Source organism: Miscanthus floridulus, chromosome 4, assembly GCF_019320115.1.
Source record: "Miscanthus floridulus cultivar M001 chromosome 4, ASM1932011v1, whole genome shotgun sequence".
In the NCBI taxonomy this organism is placed as follows: Eukaryota; Viridiplantae; Streptophyta; class Magnoliopsida; order Poales; family Poaceae; genus Miscanthus; species Miscanthus floridulus.
Window position 1 is genome coordinate 448,422 of NC_089583.1, and position 17,814 is coordinate 466,235.

The following is a 17,814-nucleotide window of genomic DNA, read 5'->3' on the forward strand; positions in this document are numbered from 1 at the left end:
CGGTCAGCGAGTCGCCGCCACGTCAGACCTCTGCCGCGCCACCATGCATGGCGCGGCACAGGCATTTGGCCGCGCCAGGGCAATAGGCGCGGCCAAAAGTGTTAGTTTTTTTAAAAAACGACCGTGTTAGATTTAAAATTAATTTTCAAAAAGTGTTAAAATTAAAAAAAAAATCGCATGCGCGGAGTAACCAACACAGGCAACGCTTCGTTTTTACATCCGCGTAATTAAATGATCCTCGATAACCTAGCTCGCCTCCTATATTGGTAAAACTGAAAAATGGGTGTGCGCAAGGTAAAACGGGATGGAGGGAGTACAATACTAATAACATATAGACATCTGCAACATAGGTTGTAAGAAGTGAAGGCTTGCCTGAGATGGTGATTGGCCTCCAAACCTATCTGCATCTGAAGGTGCATCGTACCATCCAACCAGCTATCAATCCATATAGACATCTGCAACATAGGTTGTTAGAAGTGAACGAAGGCTCGCCTGAGATGATGATAGGCCTCCAAACCTATCTGCATCTGAAGGCGCATCATGCCATTCAACCAGCTATCAATCCAGAGCTCCTCCTCATGGTGGTCCACACCTAAAAGTGGATGCCAAAGATTATCGACATGGCTGAGGGGCCCTCGGAGGAAGGCACATCATGCCATCTTCGCTCAAAAAAATGAAATTAAAATTTCTTTGATGAGATGTAGTTCATTCATATTGAACTGACAATTTTTTTATTGCCATATATCACAGGTGTCCATAACAGGGTGGATCAAAACTCAGATTTTGTGTCAAACTCCAATTAGAACAAGGCATCTATATGAGTGCATACGTCTTTGAATGTGGCATAGGCTATCCTTCCTGTTGCCAAGCCGTCACAGCAACCACCAACCACAGGAAAAAAATTGCAGTTGAAATTACAAGTTGAAAGGAGAATGTTAGTAAAAAATAAATTAAGCAAATAACCGACCAATGAAATCAAGGGGTGCTCACAGTGTGATGTTGAATTGTTCGATTTCACCAGAAAAGGAGGACAACCTTTGCACCTCCCACTCCATTGCCAGAAAACGGAAACCCATGAAAATGGCGGAGGTTGGCATACCTGTATTTACAATAAAAATAGGAAAGAGTTGAGAGATTTCTTGCAAATATTAGCTTACAAACAATAGCCAGGACATTCCTAAGGTAAAATTAGTACGGTGAATCCTCCAGTTTTAGCAAGGAAGCAAACTGCCAAACATTACTGTTTTGCTTAAGATGCACAATTAGTTGACAGAAAGGTTCACCAAAGCACACAGTTTGAGGAAATCACAAAGTTGGGAGAGAAAAAAATGAAGAATTCAACAAGTGATCTTTGTTTCACCAAATGTTAAATTATAATTCATAAGAAAGAAGAAAAGCTGTTGTCTATGGCTAAATCTTTCAGGAAAACATGACTCTAAATCAATCAGTGATTTTATATACCCATGGTGCCTGCACAGAATTTCAAAAGCCACAATATTTCTTTACTGAAAACAGCATGGGTGCAATACCTTAGCAAAATACTTTGTTGGGTTTTCCGCGCATCTAAGGATAGTCAAAAGTGCAAATTCAATGTTTCCAGATGTTTCGCTCTTGATAACCTATCATATATAAAGGGCACTGTGAAAAATTCCAGAGAATAACGATTTGAGCTAATTGATTCAAATCATCAGTTCTCATTGGTGAATATATGGTACATTTGATTAAGCATATTGGTACAGCTAGATTAACGATTTGATTATTTAATAAAGGGAACAATCCTTTAAGAACTTTTCATGCCTTGTGGTTTCCACTGAGTTCAGATGAAATACGATAGGAGAGTTCCTCATGATACATAGCCCTAGGCCAGTTATAATGCATAACAAGGCAATTAGTCATGGCCGTCAATCTATCAACATGTACACAAAGATCAAACCTGAGCAACTTTGTAAGCATTCATGGTGCTCTCCGCAGCATCCTTCCTCTCCGCACCTGACTTGAACTCAGCAAGGTACCAGCAAAATAATTGTGAGGAGAAATCAGATACCAAAATATACGTGCAGTAGGGGGTAAAAAAATCCATAGATCACAAATTCATATCCTTCAATCTTATCTATAAATTTAGACCTAATCAGATCATTAAATTTAGACCTAATCATCACCAAGAACTCAGGCCCCTATTATCCCCACATGAGACATCTACATACAGATCTGAAGTTTTGGCTTCTTCAAACCAGAACTCCCATGGTCCATATACAAAGGCCCCAAATCAGATCGTGCTGCCCCACAGATAATAACCAGCAATAAACAAGGATTCAAAACCCCCGCTAATCTGAATCCTAAACACAATGATCCCTCATATAATAAGCAAAAATCCGTCAACTCTATCTAGAGGCGGATACACAGAATAAAAAGCGAGATTATCTGCTAGTGATAATGGTTATACCCGTGGTAGTCGCCCCTCATCTTCCACAGGTGTGGGATCTCCGTCGCAGATGCGGGTGAACTCGGCCTCGATCTTGGAGCGGTAGGCGCGGATGGAGGCTGCGTGCGCGGTGCGCCTCGTTCCCGCGGCCCTCCTCCTGCTCGATGGAGGAGATGATCCGCCACGAGACCCTGCGCCGATGACGTTCTTGTAGGCGACGCACAGCAGGTTGTGCTCCTCCACGGAGAGCTCTTCCCCATCGCAGCTTCCTATCAATTCAGGATGCCGGAGATCAAAGTAATTAGATTATACAAAGAATTCAGCATTAGAGGAAACAGAGCAGTATTATTATTATTATTATTATTATTATTATTATTATTATTATTATTATTATTATTATTATATAATCTGTAAATAAAAAGGAAAATCCTAAGGCCACTTGTACAATAAACGCTATGTTCAATTCATATTCAGATCAGAGGAAAACCGAAAAATATTTACCAAGCACGGTTGCTTCAGACATCTATTAGTGGAGAAAACTAAACTTAACCACAAATTACCTTTGAGATGGTTGGCTTTGGGACATTAATACTTTATAAGCAGAGGTCAGGGCAAACCATCTCCGTCTAGCAAATCATGTTTGTAAGATAACACAAAACAAAGAACTTGCTGAAAAAATAATGTAATATAGATCCTATTGAAAAATTTGTAAAAATGACACTCGGGTGGATGACAAGTGGGTCCATCTGTATCTATGAATGTGGGTCCAGTGTCAAATCTGCAAATGACCGATGTTTCGAGTCCCATTTTTTGCAAATCGCCGGATGCTATTGTCCCTAAAAAGCCTAATGTAAGTAGAGAGAGAGTGCGGCACTCAGCATGGGGGCGTTCCGTGAAGGAGGAGCAGACCTCGGCCATGGCGATGCCCCGCGATGCCGATGAACCAGGTGAAGAAGGAGACGACGACCTAGCCCCCGTACAGTGTCATGACCCCCGTGAAGAGCGTCATCGTCGAGAAGGATATCGCCAGCGTCTTGAACAGCATCAGCAGGCACACGGCGCACGGGTGTACATCTGAACCCCCCGCGTGCACCCCGCCTAGCCGCCCCCAGCGACGGCGGCCCCAACCGGCTTCGTGCCTCACCAGGCAGCGGCACCCCGCGCCTGCCCACCGCGCGCCCCGCCGCGGCCTCGCCTTGCCCAGAGGCTGCGCACCCCGCCTCGGCCTCGCCTCGCCCGGTGGCTGGCTCCCTCGTCCTGGCGCCCGAGAGTGGCGGAGGCCGCGTTCTCCAGGGTCGCGATGGCATCGCCCCGCCTCGTCCTCAGCCGGAGCGCCGGAAGTAGCAGCCATCGCCGCCGGCGCACGGAGCTAGGGTTTCGAGCCCGCGCGTGGGGGAGAGGATTGGTGGAGAGGAGGAGCTGCGCGCATCGCGCTCTGGGGGAGAGGAGGAGCCACGCGTGGGGATAGGCATCCGTGGGGGAGAAATCGAGGAGTTGCGGCGTCAGTGAAGCGGGAGAGGCGCGCGTGGGGTGGGCAGGATGAGTGACGAGGTTTTGTCTAGCAATCTTATCCGTTGGATATGAGTGAGCAGGAGAAAGAAGAGGGGTGAATCTCGTTATTTTCTTTGAAAGGTTAGCTAATGCTGGGAGCAATTTATTTGGTGAACTTAGGAGAATCTATGCCCACGGTGTACAGTTATGGAGTGACTTTAGGTAAATTCACAAACGGTATATTATACAGTGGTAGAGATAGATAGAAACCACAATAATTATCCCATTAGAACTGTCGTAAGTAACTAATTGAAGATGAAAAGAAGAAACAAATACTCACGGCCGTGGCTCATATATACGTACGGAGCCGCATTAATATTACTCCAACAAAACCAACTCACGACATGCATGAACAGAGAGAAGTGCGGGAAGTAAGCCCTTGTTTAGTTCCATCTCAATTTCTAAAAAGTTGCTACAGTACCTGTCACATCGAATGTTTTCGGCCCGTGCATGGAGCATTAAATGTAGACGAAAAGAAAAAACTAATTGCACAGTTTGGTGGGAAATTGCGAGACGAACGTTTTGAGCCTAATTAGTCCATGTTTGAATACTATTTGCCAAATAAAAACGAACGTGCTACAGTAACCCCAAAATCCAAATTCACCCAACTAAACAAGGGCTAACTCTCTCTGCTCTAAATTACTAAAATGTAATGAGTTATCTATGATTTGGGGTTGGTGAGCTTGCTCGGTCCTCGTGCCTACATTATAGATGAACGAATTATAGGCCTTGTTTAGTTCCCATCAAAATTCCAAGTTTTTTCACTCTCTTTCCATCACATCAATTTTTGGACGCTTGCATGCAGTATTAAATGTAGGTAAAAAAATAACTAATTATACAGTTTAGTTGAAAATCACGAGATGAATCTTTTGAGCCTAGTTGGTCCACGATTGGACAATATTTATCAAATAAGACAAAAGCGGTACTATTCATCAGGTTGAAAAAACTTTCGATCTAAAAAAAGGCCATAGTATCGATTCGTGAAATAAATACAATTAAATTGAAGACAGTGAATTTATATAAGTGTGCATGTGCTAGTGTATACGCAGCGTACTATACCTTGTGTAGGGTGAAAGTGGGCGCTGTTGCTTCTTGTGATTGGGCGATGATATGATGCATTGGTCTGGTGCTGGCGGCGGGGAAGATGCCATTGGATTGGAGCCCAATATAATAAAAAAACGTATTGGAAGGAAGAAGACGGAAGCGAAGGCGGCGAGCTTGGAGACTCCACCAATCTGAAACAAAACAAAACGTACATGAATCAAGCAAGCAATCGATTACATAATGCAAGTAAGAATTTAAGATAGATGTATCTCTTATAATATATATAATTATAAGTTGCTTATTACGCGGGGTATGGGGAGAGGGGCCGGCTTGAGCTAGGACGCTGTATGTATGTATGTATGTATGTATGTATGTATGTATGTATGTATGTATGCATGGCATAGTATGATATATGACATATATAGTACAATACAATCTTCTGCATATATAAGTGTGTGCCTCTACTTACGCCGTGTAGGGTGACAGTGTTGGCTCTGCTGCTTTTCCTGCGGTCCTTGTCTCTGATGGCTCTGCTGCAGGTGCTGGGGGTTCTGGCTGCTTTGGATCTGATGGCTTCACCTCTGCAGCCTCCGTTTCGTCCTCAGGCGGCTCATCGTCAACTGCAGGGGGTTCCCTCTTGGAAGGAATTGTGGAGAGGAGCTGCTCCATGGGCAGCAACGGCGCGGTGGTCTCGGCCACCGCTTCCACGATCTTGCAGTAGGCCGCCCTCCTGTTGCTGTTGGTGGCCATGATGCATCCGATGAGCTCCGCCACCTGCAGGTTGGACACCTGGCCACCCACGTAGGTGTCCTCTGGTGCCAACACCAGGTTGTGCGTCTCCTTGAAAGCATCCGTCGGCCTCTCCATGCCTCCGGGCCTCACGATCTGACCATGCATGCATGCAGGTTGTGATGATGATCGATCGATGTGATGTAGGGAATGAATTGAATTGCATGAAGAACGACGAGATGGATGGAGTGCAGTGCAGCCTAGCTAGCTACTTACCGTGTAGGGAATGCCGCTTGCGATGAGTGCTTCTTCAGCTCGTCTTTTCCAGTACAGAACCCCCCCAGAACAAGCTGCTTGTTCGATCATTTGTATGTATGTATGTATGTATGCCCAGCACGAGCAGGAGTTATTATTAATTTAATTACCCAGCCCAATAGTATAATAAGCGTGCCCAAGGTAGGTAGCACAGCCAATTAATTAAAATTACTTCATATTAATTACTGTTTATTTACTTACTTCAAGAGGAATGCAGGGAAGCCGATCTTGGTGGTGCCCAGGGATGTGACCAGGATGAAGTGCTCCACATTGGCAGCAGATGCTGCGGCCATACATGCACCATACTACAGTCAGTGTTAGTAGTACGAATACATATATAGTTATTATGAAAACAATGAATGGATTAACCTACTACTAGCTAGCAGCCACTGTTCGCCTAAACGGCCGTTTAGCCCGTTTACACACCGTTTAAACACTACACGGTGGTACACCGTTTCCGTTTAATCGGTTGTTTTGACCGTTTAAACGGCCGTTTTTCCCGTTTAAACACCCGTTTTGCCCGAATAATGGGCTAAACGGTAGGTGACCGACTGTTTACCGTTTAGCGTTTAGGATAACACTGCTAGCAGCTTAATTAACCGTAGCAATTAGCCATACCAGCCTGTACAAGTTTGTTGGTGGCCATGTAGTCGATGCGGTATGGGCCGGTGACATCCAGGATCTCCTTCTCGCTGGCACCGATGGAGCACACCACCAGGGAAGCATTGCCTATGGCTGAAACGATGCCTTCCTGCGCCTGCTTCTCCAGGTCACACTCCACAAGCTCCAGCTGCGTCGTCTCTGCGGCTGCATCGCCATCGCCGCCTGCTAGTTTCAGTTGCTGCACGCTCTGCAAATCAATGCCAGACAATTCATTCACCATTCATTAAGCATTATGATATGATGAAGTCAATCAAATTCATTCGTTCCCAATCAAATCCATACATGGTGAATATGATACCTGCACCAGGGACGTGGCCCTCTGGGTGTTCCTGACGGCAGCGCGCACACGGAAGCCAAGCTTGATGAGCTCCCTTACGGCCCGGGACCCAACTCTGCCGGTGGCGCCAGCCACGAACACGAGGTCTTTCTCTTTCTGCGCCGGTGCTGCGGCCGCCGTCGCCGTTGACGCAGAAGCAGAAGCACGAGGCGACAGTAATAGTGATCTTGGCCGGGTTGGCGATGAATGGTTATTACCAATAATGCTGCTGCTCCTCTGCTGCTTGATGAGCAGCCGCGGGCTGGAACTGGAACTGGATGGTGCAGCGGCAGCAGGAGGCAGGTGACGACTAGCAGTAGTGGAAGCTGATGATGATGCGTGTGGGTGGTGGCTGTGGCTCATGCGCAGGCGCAGGCGCAGGCGCAGCAGAGGAGGCGAGAGGGAGACGATGGTGTCCATGCCCGCCCGCTCCCACCAGCTTCAGCAGGCGATCCGTCCACCAGTCACTCGGCTGCCTCTGTCTCTCTCTCTCTCTCTCTCTCTCTCTCTCTCTGCCTACCGCGTCCGCGTCCGCATCCGCATCCGCATCCACGCGAGCGGCCGACTGAGATTTTTGCTAGCATAGCATCCATCCTTTTTCCCACGTGGCGCTGCCGTGTCCACACTCTGAGATAGCGTGGGACCCACCCCTCATCCAGATCCAACCTAAAGATGACCTACTGATGTATGCAAGCAGTGTCCATTACAACTTTTTCTTTCACACATACTTTTGTATTTGCTCCCTTGGTTCTGGACAAATTTCAACTTCAATAGCCTACTGATGTATGCAAGCATCTCCGTCACTTATTTGCTTTTTGTCCTGTTTTTTTTTTTCCAGATTAATTATATTGTCAAGCCAACTTTGTTCTTTTAGCGTTTACAAAAGATACTGCCAGTAATGCATGCAACGTTCAGATTTTCACAACACTGAACGGGCGTTGGTCAAAAAAATGGATGGACAAGTTCCTTTCTATGAGAAAATTGCTATATCTTGAGCCCATGTTAGTTTTGACTGTTTTTCGTGACATCTTCAGCCATTGGATCACTGGACAAATCCACAGCACTGCGAAAAGTGTAATTTTGGCTTGAGGATGTATTTGAACGCAGAATTTCACATGAACCAATTTGATTTGAATAAAAGTCAATCTTTTTTTGGAGAACGTGTGTCGGGTTCATAAACCCGGGGTCCCTCATGGACCGGCTTCTCAGCAAAGGCTCGGCCCAGCAGACGACGTCGTGAACAACGCGTAACTCCTGGACCGGCCCAAATACCTAGGCGACAGGCCAGAAGGGCGATCCAATCTCCGACCGGAAGGCCTGGCTGAGGAGGAACGGCGTCCGCTTCCGACTCCGGCCTGCCTCTCCGACCGGAAGGCCTTGCTTCTAACTCCGGCTCGCCTCTCCGAACAGAAGGCCTGGCCAAACACCGCTTCCGACTCCGACCAGGGATGCACCAACCCCCTGCTTACAGCTCTTCGCCGACTGGCACAGTCGGAGCCGACTGGAACCAACCGACCGAGGACGTCCGCTCGGTGAGGACCAAGAAACGGGCGGAGCAAGTAAAACATGACGCTCAAGACAAACCGCAAAACCAAGGACCGTACCCTTCAGACCAGAGTCCAACCGGACCTTTTGCATCCCCCATCTTACTCCCTTCCGTTTGTAACCCCACAGCAAACTTTGAGCACCTGGGCTCAGGAATAAAGTCACCGACCGACTCAAACTGGACGTAGTGCACGTTGCCTGAACCAGTATAAACCCTGTGTCATTGAGGGCTAGACCACATCCGATCACAATGTATGGCAAAACTACAAATATTTACGTGTTGGTCACTTTCTGCACCGACAGTTGGCGTCGTCCGTAGAGAAGACATTGTACGTTCACACTTTTTGGTCATCGGATGGCCCACTTTTCTGCCATCCTCGCCATGGCGGGCTCAAGCGATACGACTCGTTTCGGCTCATGGGAGTTTCCCGCACTCCCACCTGTTGGGATGTGGGTTCCACCCGTCTTCGAGCCGTCCTAGGCCTTCCTCTTTGGGAGCCTATACTTCATCGATGACCGGCTCGGCATACTACACCTCCGTGAGGAGGCACTCGTTCCAACGCCCATCGGAGGGACGCCCTCCATCGGCTCCGGGACACCCGACGACTTCAACAACGAGGCGCCTACGCTTCATTCCGAGCATATGCTCTGCTCAAACCCGGCTGTAAGTAATGTACATGCTATTATTTACTCGCTATTTACTATCTTCCACCGATTATCCGGAGGGACCGTATTTACTATCTTCCACCGATTATCCGGAGGGACCGCGTTGTCTGCACCGCAACCACCGTACGACCTGTTCCCCTATGACCTCACGTCCCCTGCAGATGCGTACGCTCGGGGGCTCCAAAGGACATTGGCGCCGCCCCGTCTCATATCCAAATTCATGGGAATGGCGAGCTATGCTCCCACCACTTTCCACAAACTCCTGGATGATGAGGTTGAGAGCGACGGCTCCAGCATCTGCGACGTGGCACCTAGCCACCATCCATCTCAGGAGTGCGTTATGGTGGACGCTCTAGGACAGCCACCGGTGGTAGCGGAGTCTTTGCAGACTCACACCCCTCTAGACCCTCGTGCGGGGGCCCTTGCGCTAGCACAAGAGCACGGCGAGGAGCTACGACAACGGTGGCAGAACCAGCCGCCACCTATGCCGGCTCGCTCAGTGCAGCACGTTGCACCCCATGCGCGTAACCCGGTGAGCGGCGCCCAGGGTCACGCCCGCTAGGTCCAACGCGACATCATGGACAGCGGGAACGATCCCCCACAGTTCACTCGGGCTGGCCAGAACATCGCCGCCGCGGCAATGCTTCTGCACGGCCTTCTCGAGACGAATGATCCCTAGGAATAGGTGATCCACCGGAACCTCTGGGCATTGGTGGAAACCACCACGGTTCAACAGGCAGAGAGCTCCGCATCGCGACACCAACTCGTGGCCTCTCTCCCCACTAGGGGAGTGGGGACGCACCAGACGAATTGCTCCATCCGCTCACCGCTACAGCCACCGAGCGTGGCATAGGAGGCTGTAGCTATGCCTTGGCCTGACCTAGCACCCGCTCTGCACCATCTGCCAGTGCGCGAGTGGCTCGATCTGAACCAAGACGCTCGCAGCATCATCAGTAACCAACGTCGGGCCTGGCATGATGATGACGTCCATCGCACGGCCGTGAGGGCAGGCGACACAGATCCCGACCGAACCATCACGGGGAGCGGTGAAACGCACCCCAGGCCGGACCATCACGGGGACCGGAGTCCTAGCCCGAATGGCCTGGGACCACGGGCCTTTGGCCGATGCATCCAGAGAGCGTCGTTTCCACAGTGCTTCTAACCGCCCACCAACATCGCCAAGTATACTGGGGAGACGAACCCTGGTATATGGCTTGAAGACATTTGGCTCGCCTGCCGAGCTGGTGGAGTGGATGATGACCACTTCATCATTCAGTACCTCCCTATCTGCATGGGGGAACAAGTTTGAGCGTGGCTTGAATTCCTCCCGCACGACAGCATCCGCGACTTGGCGGACCTCAAGAGGGTCTTCATTAGAAACTTCCAGGGAACGTATGACCGCCCTGGGTCCCTCAGGGGCTCCAAAGGGGTGCATTACCACCTCTCTTTTTTACTATCATATAATAAATACATTTTTTTCCGAACGAAAGGGTAGTCCGTTCCTTTAATTACCTTACGTAACTTTGCTTTAAATATTCCGACCGATTGCACCCCGCCTCTACCTATAGTTACGAGCAGCTGAGCCTCGCGGGCCACTCCCGGGCTCTTAAGGTTGCAGCCTACAGGACGAATGGGCAGGTGCGAAAAAGAAAGAATAAAAAACAAAATTATGTAAGGTAAAAATAAGGAACAGATGGGACAAGCTTTCCCAAACGAAGTGATTCCATCACAGAAACAAAAACTGATTGTATTCATTAATACACAAAACGTTTACACAGGGGGCTCCCCCATGACATTATCTTTTATATTTGCTAAGGATTTCTACTCTAAAAACTTCTACTGTGGCTCCCCGGCGGCATCGGCTACTGGCTCAATCGGCGAGGGTAGGGGCTGCTCATCCTCTGGCCGGGCAACGTTTGGCTCGGTCTGAGGTGGGTGATGTGCGCTTCTGAAAGGGTCAAGACTAGAGGGGGGGGTGAATAGTCCTTTCTAAAATTAATCGCGTCGGCTAACCGAAACAAGTGCGGAATTAAAACTATCGGTCTAGCCAAGATTACACCCCTCTATATATGTTCACTAGCACCTTGCAAAGATACTAATTAGGCAACAAAGGTGTCGGGCTAGCTAGAGCTCACCTAACCAATTCTAGAAGCAAGGTCACACAAACCTATGTCACTAGTACTTTAAGCAATGAGGGAGCTTCTACACATGCTAGTAAGCAAAAGCACAAAGCCAACTAAGCTCACTAGCAATGCTCAATAACAAGGCAACCAATGCCAAATTAGTGAGCGCAAATATTTAGCTACACAAACTAAGCAATGTGACTAACAAGGTTACACAAACCAAATTAGCCACGCAAGAGAGCTACTTCTATGCTACACAAGCAAGAAGGTAATAAGTATGCTACACAAGCAAACTAATTACAAGAGCAACTACACAAGTACAATGTATATAAAGTAATTGCAAGCTTGTGTAATGAGGATGCAAACCAGCGGGAAGAACAAGGTTGACACGATGATTTTTCTCCCGAGGTTCACGTGTTTGCCAACACGCTAGTCCCAGTTGTGTCGACCGCTCACTTAGGTGGTTCGGCGGCTAATTGGCATCACCCGCCATGCCCGCACGTCGGGCACTGCAAGAACCTACCCCGAAGGTGAGGGTAGCTCAATGACACGCTCAACTAGAGTTGCTCTTCGCGGCTCCCGCGGGGCGAGCACAATGCCCCTCACAAAGCACTTTCTCCGGAGCGCCGCACAAGCTTCTTGCGGGCTTCGACGGAGACCACCACCAAGCCATCTAGGAGGTGGCAACCTCCAAGAGTAACAAGCACCACCAGCTTGCAACTTGATCACCTAGTGCCACTCGATGCAACCTCACGATGCAATCGCACTAGAAATGCTCACTCACACAATCGAATGATCACTATCAAGTATGTGTGAGATGGAGGGCTCCTAAGCACTCTCAAGCATGGACACAAAGTCGCCCAAGGTGCTCAACCTTAGCCATGGCCGAAGGCCACTTCTATTTATAGCCCCAAGGGCTAAACTAGCCGTTACCCCTTCACTGGGCAACTGTCGGGTCGACCGGATGCTCCGGTCGTGTTGACCGGACGCTGGACCTCAGCGTCCGATCGCTCGATGATAGCCACATGTCACCTACGTTCAACAGCATTCTTCCGATCTCAACGGTCATCTGCTAACCAGACGCAACAACTTCAACTGACCGGACGCAGCAACCCCAGCGTCCGGTCGTTTCTAGTAAGGTACCGGACATGACCGGACGCGTCCGGTCGGTCATGATTGGACGCAGCACCAGTGTCCGGTCACCTCCAGCAACACTGCTCTGCCTGCATCATCATACGTCACCTTGACCGGACGCACACAGCCAGCGTTCGGTCACTTCCAGCGCCAGCGTCCGGTCGAAGACCGACGCCGGCCCGCTGACTGCCACTACTGACCGGAGGTAGGAACCTAGCGTCCGGTCACTATGTGATCAGTGTTCGGTCCACTCTATGAGACCCTATCTTTTTGGAACACGGCGCCGGTGGCACCATCGGACTGTCCGCACTCTACGGGCGGACACTCCGCCAGTGGAGTTCCGAACCCTTCTCACCTCTGTTCCATCGCCGAGTTGATCCACATCAACTCCAACTTCTTCTCCTTTGCAAATATGCCAACACCACCATGTGTATGTGTGTTAGCATTTCACAAATCATTTCCCAAAGGATTAGCCACTCAACTTGCCACGCCACTCAATCCTAGCGACGATGCAAAGTTAGATCACTCAAGTGGCACTAGATGACCGATATGCAAACAAGTTTGCCCCTCTTGATAGTACGGTCATCTATCCTAAACCTGGTCATCAACTTCTCTATACACCTATGACCGGTGAAATGAAATGCCCTAGGTTATACCTTTGCCTTGCGCATTCCATTCCATCTCCTCCAATGTTGATGCAACACATGCACCAACATGATCAACAATGATATGATCCACTTCATATCATCACGTGATCATATTGGTTCATCGATCTTGACATCACTTGCTTTTCACCGTTGCCTTCGTCCATCGGTGCCAAGTCTTGCTCAAGCTTCACCGCCACGTGGTCCATCGCTCCAAAGCCTCCGACTTACCCTTCACGCTTGCAACCGGTCCATCAAGCCAAGTCTTGTCTTGATCTTCTCCACCTTGATCACATGACTCAATGTCATGTCTCATGTGCAATGAGCTCCTTCATCATCACATGTGTGAGCTTTGCAACATCTCCAAGCCATTTTCACCTTCATGGCATATGTTGCTCACACATATGTACCTATGGACTAATCACCTATGTATCTCATATAAACACAATTAGTCCACCTAGGTTGTCACTCAATTACCAAAACCAAACAAGGACCTTTCAATCTCCCCATTTTTGGTAATTGATGATAACTCTACAAAGATATGGAAATTAAGCTCTTTTGGATTCATGTTGCTTGCCCAAGCAATTTTACCATGTGAAAATGATTTTGGACAAGTACCACAAACCTGAAATGGTAGTATTAGCTCCCCCTACATATGTGCTAGAGTGTTTGATTTGAAGCTTGCACATATGCATAGATTAAAATTGTGGGAGAGTAATTACTACTAAATGATGCTAAGGTGTCTAGAATAAACCTTTGAAGCGTGTACCAATCGGAGTTGCACCTTTAAGTTCATCCTTAGCACCATGGTTAGCTAGATATCACTTGGAAATAGAATCACTAGATACCTCTTGAGATCAACTTTAAAAGCATGGTACTAGCATTACTTTATAAAACATACCAAGTGTCTAGCTATCATCCTAAGCATGCTAGTTATCAAATCATCATTCAAGTTCTATAACTAGCATACAACACACAAGCATGCATATTGAATTTAAGAACTTATGCAATGCAAGCAAGCACATGAATATGCACATATCAAATGCAACCAATCAAAGTTCATGAGCTTGCTCCCCCTACTTGTGTGCTTCTCTTGTCCAAGAATTTTGATCCATCTCGTTTCTCCAATTTTGCTCCCTCTTTGTCCATATTCATGTCCAACCTCTTAAGCAACCTCTTAAGCTTTCATATCTTATCTCTCCCCTTACACAATTTATCTCTCCCCCTATAAAGGTTTTCATATCTTTGTACAATCTCTCCCCCTTTGTCATCAATTTCCATAAAATGTGTGCTTCTTATTGATGCAAAGGTATGCATTTGGGGTAGATGGTTGAGGCTTGAAACTTAGCAATTTTTATGGACATCACTTGATTGTTGGAATGACACCACTTGTAGATACCACTTGTAACTCATACCACTTGTATCTTGTGTAAGGCTTCTTGAGATACCACACATAGGATCTTTGATCTTGATACCAATTTGTGTGACACCTCCTCCTATGTGATAGCATGGGTCATCCATTTGATACACTTGAGCGCTTGTAGGTGAGGGATGCATTCTTCATTTGATGATCACTTAAAGTTGAGGATCACTTGTGGAACCATCATCTTGTATGATTGATATCATGTGTAGATGTAATACCACTTGTATGTATGATACCATTTGAAATAATCTTCTAGTATGGAACCACTTGTTGGATTTGTCAATAAAAACCATTTCTTGAACATTTGCTAATCTTTATGAGTACCATTTATAGGATATCACTAATGAGTTGATCTAGATATTACTTGTGAATTCTTGATGAAATACTTGAGTCTAGATACCACTTGAAACAAACAAACTAGATATCCATTTGCATTGTTGTCTTGTGCTTGTACTCTTATAACTATTATGAGCTTCTATGATTGACTTAAACTAAATTGATTTGCCTAAGTTTCCAAGTCCGGTTTGAACCAATGACAAGCTTCTTCACACCTCTTACAAGGGTTATCTTGCCAATGTTGTACTTGTCACTAGTTAGCAATCCAAATTGAGTCAAGTACTTGGGATCACTAGCTCATGAACAAATTCATATACTAACCACTAGATCAAGTAATAATTCAAGCAATAGTGGTTGGTTATGAATTTAAACATTTCATTTGTTATGCATGATCTTATGAAGCATGTACTATATGCACTAACCGCATACTAGTAAGGGATGAAATGATCATGCACATTACAATGATACCTTTGCTATGTTGGAGTAGAGGATAGTCACATAGATTCCAATTCATTACTCCAATAGCAATGTGAAGTCCAATTATAAGCTTGGTGAAGACCAATAGATACCATGTTGAATTTTATTCTTCACCCATATGAAATGAATACCACTTATGATCAAGTGCACTTTCTTGTTGTGGTTGGCTTGCTTTATCTTTTGATCTTTGCTTGCATGAGAGTATCAATTTGAGAATACCACTTGAAATATCATGACTAGCTCTCTTTTGGATGTTGCTTGCTTTTCTTGATCAACCCTTTTGATTGCTTCAACTAAGCATCTCAAATGTTCCTTGGATCACCACTTCCATGTTAGCCTTCCAAGTACCACACTTGGTTCACCTACACATAGGCGGCAAGCCCCTTCACTAGGGAGAAGTGACCTCTCTCCAAGAATCATTCTTGATACTCACTTGAAATGACTTGATTGATCGATCTAAGTAATGGACTTAACTTGGTGAGTAACCTTGATTCCTTCTTTAAGTCCTTTTCTTTCTTCTTGTTTAAGTCATTTCTTTCTACCAAATGATTTCTAATAGTCACTAGAACTTAAACTTTAACTTCATCTTGAGTTTGATCTTGATCTTTCAATTTGAGTACCGAATGTGTGCAAAGTACACTCCATAATCAAATAGCCTTGTACTCTTTGCTTGTCATGCTTCTAGATCATCTCAAAACCAAACTTAGGTACCTCAAACACTTGTAAACATGTTTCCAACTTGAGGACCTTTCAATCAAAGTGACTCTAGATCAATCCAACATTTGTCACTTTTCTGACAGATTTTGTACCCTTCAAAGAAATAAGCATATCTCCCAAAGTACAAATCCAAATACCACTAAATTTGGTTGAGGTGTGGAATACTAAGTTATCTAGTAGCTGTAAAAATTTGAGCTTCATTTGACTTCTAGATTGCTGCCATATTTCAATTCTTCCACCACTGCTACATGCTGAAAACTGCTGCACTATAGTTGACAAGATCCACTCCAAAACTGAAGCATTTCTTATCCAATTCTCATGAAAATTTTATAAATCTTATACCATAAGTCTAGAGCATGTACACCAATTTTTATGCCAATCCAATAAGTGTTGATTGCTCAAACATAGCTAAGATCACAGCTAGCTCAGATTTTGTAATATAGGACAGATTTCAACAATTGAGCTATACTTCATCAAATATGAATCAAACTTGAAGATAACTTGTTTGAATACTTCCATAAGACATATATCCATTCAATCCACTTACTAAATGTCATCTTATGAACTTATCCAACACAAATCAATCCAAACTTGACTACTAATCAATTATCCATTCAATCATCTCATAGCAAGCAACATTGCATATTTATCCAATTCAATCAACTCATATGCACCCAAATCAAATGATCAACAAGAGATATACCTTGGTTAGCTTATGATCATCCAACTAGCAAGCTTCAACTCAATTATTTGCATGTCATCAAATATATCAATGAATCACCAACAACTTGAATTATAGCACTTATATGTTGATAGCGCTCGGACTTTACTCAATTTTCACTTGGCATTGGGTTTGGATGTGCACTAAGCTTCATAACTTGATTCAACATATGATGAACAATGTGAGATCAATTGAATCAAGTCTCCAATGCCGATGGTACCTATAAACAATCATCCACTTTTTGATGGTACCCAAACAAGTTTGGGTCCTCTCAAGTTAGGAGCAACATACTTAGACATAGCCTTAGTATGAATAGCGGGATGTTTTGCAATTGCAACCAATGAGGTACCATTGCCATCCTTCCTAAGCATAGAATCATCATCAATTGAAATAGGCTTAGGAGTGTTACCTAGGGGACATGAATGTGCCATGTGTCCCCTTTCCCGGCATGAGTAGCACTTTCTCTTTGATTGAGCCTTCTCTTCCTTGCTCATGTGGTGCTTCTCATTGCCTTGCCTCTCATGAATCGCTTGAGCCTTCTTCTCAAGCTTGGTAGGACACTTAGAGGCAAAGTGTCCCATATTTCCACACTTGAAGCACTTGATGTGAGCATAATCTTTCTTCTCATCTTCATTCTTGCTCATCATCTTGGCATCTTGAGTTTGCATTGGATGCCTTGCCTTTCCACCCCTTCTTGTTCTCTTTTCTTTATCATCATATCACCACCATCTTCATAGTTGATCTTGATTTGCTCTTGGGGTGTCTTTCTTGCTCAACTTGTGGCTTTGGTTGAGGCTTCACTTGTTGCTTCACCAATTGTTTGGTTGAGCACATTGAGGTAAGATGACCCCAAGTGCGGCACTTGAAGCACTTAACATGCCTTAGCCTCTCTTCTTCTTTCTTCAACTTGAGCTTTTCTTCATTGGGGCAACCATTTGCAAGATGTCCCACTTCATGGCACTTGAAGCACATGAAATGAGAGAGCTTC

General features: G+C 46.0%; 1 pseudogene; it reads right to left on the reverse strand.

The window, feature by feature from the left end:
• Positions 1-708: 708 nt before the first annotated feature.
• On the reverse strand, positions 709-7,574 carry LOC136549267 (protein TIC 62, chloroplastic-like; annotated as a pseudogene).
• Positions 7,575-17,814: the final 10,240 nt, after the last annotated feature.